We start from the raw sequence: 6,557 nt of genomic DNA on the forward strand, positions 1-6,557 counted from the left end.
GCAAATATCATGCGCGTGTGAGTCAAATATGCAAAATTATGCGCTTATAGGTAAAGTACGAAAAAAAAAAACTATAATTCCACGTACAGGGATGAAAACGCACAGCTCCTGAAGATTTATATTTATTCAGTAGCTTTACCAGAAGCGAATACAAATAAATATGCATTAGTATATTCAAAACTATTTTGCACCAACTGTGAAATCTTTGTTTTCAATTGAAAAAGATGACGGTATTCAAATGCTTATCATTTAAAATAATTTATGACGAGCTGATCGTAATGTAAAAAGAATAAAATTAAAAGTACTCTACGCCACACCAAAATGTTTATTTAAAAGAAAAAAAAAAAAAAAAAAAAAAAAAAAAAAAAACATTAGTATCCGTAATGTTATTTTCATCTCAATTTTTACTCAGATCTTACATCATAGTTTTACGCAGTGACCTATTTCTGATTGTCATTTCGATGTCTTTCGACGAGGAGAACTATTTCAAGCTATCAGGCAGGTTGACTTTTTCGCTTTTATGACCGGGTCTACGTGTATATGTCTACGCGAAACCCTGAAACATAGAACACACGTTCGCGAAGAGCGAAGACCGAGGAAGAGACGACGAAGGAGAAGGTCACTCGATAATGCTTTCGACGACGTGGCCATTAACCGTACGAGGAGACTAAGGGGATGCGGCGACGCGCGAGGAGAACGTGTTCCCTGCGCTGGGCTCGCTCGCTCGCTCCGCTCGGATGCACGCCCAGTAAGGCATCAGACGTCCTACATCGATCACATCATCGGTCGAAGATCCTTCCGATACACGCGATAGGCCCATCGATATAAATGGGTTCGAGCGAGCGCGCACATCACGGCATTAAAGGAGAGAAAGTGAACGAGACACCGCGACGGCGGTAGCGGCAACGGCAGTCTTAAGGGAGCTCGCGGCGCTTTTCACATACCGTTTTGTTTCGTTTATCCCCGTGAGATAAATGCAGTCACTCTCGCGCGAATATAAACGCCGATACGCGTACGCATAAGTGCATGTCATAGCGTGCATAAAACATCAATCGTAAAATATGAGAGACCGTATTTTTACCTCTCTCGCGAGAATGTTACAAGCAGAATTGCGCAGAACTGCTCTGGCGCTGCGGAACATTTTATGTAAACCTATAAACTTGTACCGCTGATATCCATCATCTAAAATATGACTTACGGACTCTGCCGGAGATATATTAATAAATATTTTAGGAATATAATCGATTAATTTTGGATAAAAATCACGACATCAAAAAGTCACGGTCATTGTGCATTTTTAAAAATATATATGTAAATATGTTCACACGAAACGTGTGATTATAAATGATATTAATCCATTAAAAGTCTAAATAAATAAGCTGGATTTATGCCTGTTGTACATTACTTTTTTCTCGTGATTGATTAATGCTAGCTATACATATCGAAAAACTGCCTTTTTTGCTACTTTGTTTCAAGCATAAAGTAAAGATGTCATTAATAAAAAAAATCACAGTAAAACTTAAACCATTCGACATTAGCTAATATTTTCAGAAGTTCGATATTATTTAATTAATTTTCATACTTCATTCAAACGCCGATAATAAATTAATTTTTTATTGGCAAATTATATTATAATCGCGATAAGAGAAATACATCGGAAAAACAGCAAGAAGGAATTGCTTGTCGCAATTATTTATACGTTATCTACGACGCCAACTCGTGATAAATAATATTACGATTGAATTGAATACGGAATTACAATCCATCTTATCGCTGACACACGTTTGCCTACGGTAAGATAAATTGTAATTTTTATATTCAAATCAATCATAATGTTGTTCATGACAAGCTGAGCGGATTAAAAATTGTCTAATGAAAGGGCTGAAACGACGAGCGCGCGTGGGAACGCATGTGATGTACATTATTGTCATTCCGATGAAAATTGTGAATACGCGGTAGATTCATAACAGCTCTGATTACTCTCTCGGCGATGGTCCATCGTTAGACAAATTTATCGAGTTAAGACGCGGCATAGTGTTCCTCAAGCACTTAACTGCATCGTAAATTAGACGAAAATGCTGTGTACGCTCTTGCAGTAAACGCGTGCGCTTTCGTATAACCGATGAATACGTACGGTGTAGTTGTGTGGCGGAAAAGTGCAAACAGAAAATCGCTGCAGAATTTTCTTCATCGGAAGTTTCTTGAAATAGTAAGAAGGCTCCTTTTAGCCTGCTCTTTTCAATTAAACTTTGAAAATAAAATAAGTATTCAGATGGACGACGAAGGAAAAGAAACTTATAAGAAGATGTGAAAAGCACAGCGACAATGTACAGCGACAATGTGCATGGAAAAGAAGAATAAAATATCTACTTAGCATCTAGCAAATTATTTTGCATGCTCGAATAATCGGATTATTTCCTTAATGCGGTACAAGGCGACGCTTTTTAGTAAATGTCTCAAACATATGTGAGAATCTCCTCAGAATGTTACTTCTTCAAAATGGGGAGAAGCAGGCTATTAGAAGTTCCTAACAAACATAATTAATTGAAACAGAAAGCTCAATAGGAATGAATAGGAATTCATTTTGTGAAATTGAATTCGTAATCATCGAAATGAAGGATTAGATTGAAAATGTTTGAATTCTTTTCCGCTCTCGACACCTATTACCATTACATTCATTGTAGATAATTAAACAAATAATCTCTTTGGTTTCTTCTGTAGAATAGTATGCAATCGTAAAAAAATTAAGTACCTAATGTGAAATAAAAAGCAATTCATTTTTAAGCATTTTAATTGCTGTTAAAAAGATAATTTATTTAACTTTATTAGAAAAATTAAAACAAATAAAAAAAATTTTTTTAAATTTTTTTTAACTTTTTACCTTTGATTTCCAACATTTGGAATCCATTATTTTACACAGAATAAATTGCCACCTACTTTTTCTGTCTTTTTTTCAACTTTATTTTACGGAAATTCCTTAGAGCAAAGAATGCGCGTTTCACTTAAAATTTACGGCGACGTGGAACGTCGCGAAGTGCACTTTCGACAATTAAATTCACATTTCTACCAAATGGTTACATTTAGAGACTGTCTCATTCATATTTTAATACTAGATTAAACGCGATTTTCATATATTACATAGATGGAACTTAAAATTGCATGACTATGTTAGCGCTAAATTCGTTATGAACCAGAAACAGTGTGACCTATACCCATATTCCGCATTTAAGTATTGTTAAATGCGGCCATCTGATTCAAAATTTTATCTATTTTACATCAAGATCACATCTCTACTCGTAATATTACGTCAAAAGTGAGAATCAGATGAGCGTATCAAGCTAAAAATATATGATATAAATATAGACTAATGTGTTGAATTGTGATCGATGTTTGTAGGACAAGCTTATATAAAAAGATTCCAACTCTTGGCTCGAATGTCCAAACTATAAAAATTTATGAAGTTGAATAAAATAAATGCATGGAATCTCCTATATAGCTCCTATATAACTAAAAATACACTATTTCTTACGACAAGGTTAAACCGCCTGAAAAACCGGTAATCGTTTACATTTTCGCTAACGATATTTTGATAAAGATATATTCAATTCAATTTAGTATTTATATATTCGCATTCATGATTAGTCCGCATTCTCATCTTTTACAAGGTAAGAAATGCTATTTTTATATTGCATAAAATTTTTATATTACAATAAAATTTTAAGTTATGTGATTGTATTTGACATTATGCGACGTGAAATGTAAAAAAATATGAGCACTAAAATGCTCCCAACTGTGCCAAGATTGTGATTATCTTGTTATGCGATTATCCTATTACAATGCTAATACCATTACGCTATCAGTATCAAATCTTACGGTTACGGTTTTAGGAGGTAGTTGCTTCTGAGATTCAGTTTCCATCGTAAAGAAAATCTAATAACAGCACGTCTTATTTGAGGCGCATTGAAATATAATCGAAATAAACTACCGTTTCTGCGAACTTTCATTGATTCTAACTAGATCTTGTCAAATAAAATTTCGATCATTGTTTCTGGTAGAATTCTCTCCTTTTTATAAACATTTATACACATTTACAATAACTATTGAAAAATTAAAAAGAAAAACACTGCTTCCAAATTAATTTTGCATTTGCAAATTGATTTGATAAACGCATTTCAAATATTTAGCCGTTTACTTCCGGATAAAAAAAGATTACCACAATTTTTATAGTACATGAGAGGGTCTATAGCAAGCCTCATTGATTTTAGATAAGTTTTACAAAAATACCGTTCGAGTATCTATCGATTTTCGAATGAAAAAAATTCTTATCAAGATTCCACCAGCATATGGGGTCCCGCAAAGCTTAACAAACAAGGATCTAATTCATGGATCTTCTCACGAATAACTACCTCTCCTCACCTTCGGTCATGGTGCGTATTCGCACGGTAATTGCACAGCGGCTACCATTTGAATAATTTCATCTACGAGGCAAGGACGTGTACTCACCAGGGACGTGCGCGGCTAGATGGTTGACGACGATCCGCAGCTCGTCAGCTCGTCGAACAAATGCTTCTGATCGGTAATGATCGTGCTGCTGCTGTGTTATTGCTTCTCGTGGGCGTGTCTCTTATCGCCACCGAATGCACGGAGATCGTAAATATGATCGGCTTGACGGCTCGTAACCCTTGCGTGCCGATCGCCGTGCCAAATGTTCGATCGCGATCATCGGGGAACGACGCCGGCGTCGTTTTCGACGGTGCCGATCGATCTCGCTATTTACCGCACTTCCGATTATTAGTTCACGCAACCGCAATATCGGCGTGACAATTATGCTAAACTCGCGAGGGAATATTCGGGCTCGGTGAAGCACTTCGTGAAACTTTAATTTCGCCGGAAGACACTCGAGATGATCCTCCTTTGCCCTCTAAACCTTTAATTGTTCGGCTAATTCATCCGACATTTGTTTCAAAGCCTCTCGTGGATTCTATTTCTCATAAACATGCGATTTGATTACCGCTATAATCGAAACACTTTACACCTCGCATTTATGAGAATCAATGGCGAACATTTAAATTCCAAGTGTTAATTGCAGCAAAGCTTTACGCAATACTTATGTGAACTCGACGCGGGAACAGCAGCGTTTCGCGGTAATAGCCAATTGTGTGACCAACATGATAAATACAAAAAGATGAAAAGACAACGGTAACACTGAAAACAAACATTAACGTCGCATTGCAAATTAAGCATAAAAATCGCTAAAACCAATTAATTGTGATTGTATCGCGCCAACCGTGAGATTTCTTACGAATCATCTTTGAAAGAAGGATCATCTCGTAAACGACCAAACGGTTTCCTATCCTGATTGTACATAAAAAGACAGTCCGAAGATTGTGTTACGAGTTTACCTCGAACTTTTCCACTCGCGAGAATTTTATTGTCTTCGCGTTTTTACGTACGTACAATAGCGACCGACTTGTAAACACGATGCAGCACGTGGTGTTGTTTCCGTTCAGTTGGAGATCGTCGTCGCGATATCCGCGATACTTCGAACCGTTTATACTCCGCTAACACGTTACACGTTAATGATGCGTCTCTCCCTCTCGCGTGTGCACTTAGATTTACGGAATTTCACTGCGCGTAACTTCAGGCGGCGCGCGTTCAATTGTCCTCTGCCGTTTTTTGTCGTCTTTCTCTTTTTCTCTCTTTATCGTTCGAATGTACAGAATGATACCAAATCGGCAGAACTTACCGGCGACAGTTGACAATTGACAAAACGAATGCAATGCCTACAATGAGTTTACGAAGCACGCGGACGCGCAGCTGCTACTAAACTCCTCGAACGGGCGCGAACCAAACGACTCGAAGCGCGCGCGCCGCCACCGCCGAGAAACTGGCGGCAATGAATAGCGACGCCAGCGACGACGACAATGACGCCCTCGCAATCACTAATCAAAGTAACCCTGAAGGGTTGCACCACAAAATTCTCATGGTTAATTTCACGCAAGATCACTAGAGATCTCTATGCATGTTACTGCATATAGAAACGCGCAAATTTCAATTTACACTTTGACTCACTTCAATCGATAAATAACATCAATCGCACTATTTCTATTCATTTTTCTATTAATGATACATTACGATGAATTTGTATCTATATTAAAAAAGAATCTCTTCCGTAATGTAAAAAGTAAAGTTTGAAAATTGCATTTGTAAAATAGCTGCAAGTAACATAATGTCACTCCAAATATATTACAGGGAAAGTGTTAGTCACCTTTGTCACCTTTGTCACGACCTTTATGTCTAGAAAACTGACGGCCACTTGAATTTAATTAATTACTAATGCCGAGCATTGTTAACATATTTAACTAACAATTAAGTATGCAGTTTCCTTGATGGCATTTATCTTAAGCGTTGTCAAAACTGTGGATTTGCAAGATATTTATTATTTGATTCTACATCTCTTAAAGACTATGCTCGCTCTTTGTAAGGAACGGAGAAAAAAAAAACAAAATGTAGAAAATATATACAAAAGAAACATAAAGAGTGGTTACACAAGAGAA

General features: G+C 36.8%; 1 protein-coding gene across 3 annotated transcripts in view; it reads right to left on the reverse strand.

The window, feature by feature from the left end:
* LOC105669971 (calcitonin receptor-like) overlaps positions 1-6,412 on the reverse strand; it is a 111,245-nt gene extending 104,833 nt beyond the window's left edge. For all 3 annotated transcript variants that reach the window (XM_067349649.1, XM_067349647.1, XM_067349648.1), the window contains exon 1: positions 4,504-6,412. The gene's annotated coding sequence lies outside the window, so the exon portion shown is untranslated. The remainder of the gene's footprint in view (positions 1-4,503) is intronic.
* Between the last annotated feature and the right edge of the window lie 145 nt (positions 6,413-6,557).

This window comes from Linepithema humile, chromosome 2, assembly GCF_040581485.1.
Source record: "Linepithema humile isolate Giens D197 chromosome 2, Lhum_UNIL_v1.0, whole genome shotgun sequence".
Lineage (NCBI taxonomy): Eukaryota > Metazoa > Arthropoda > Insecta > Hymenoptera > Formicidae > Linepithema > Linepithema humile.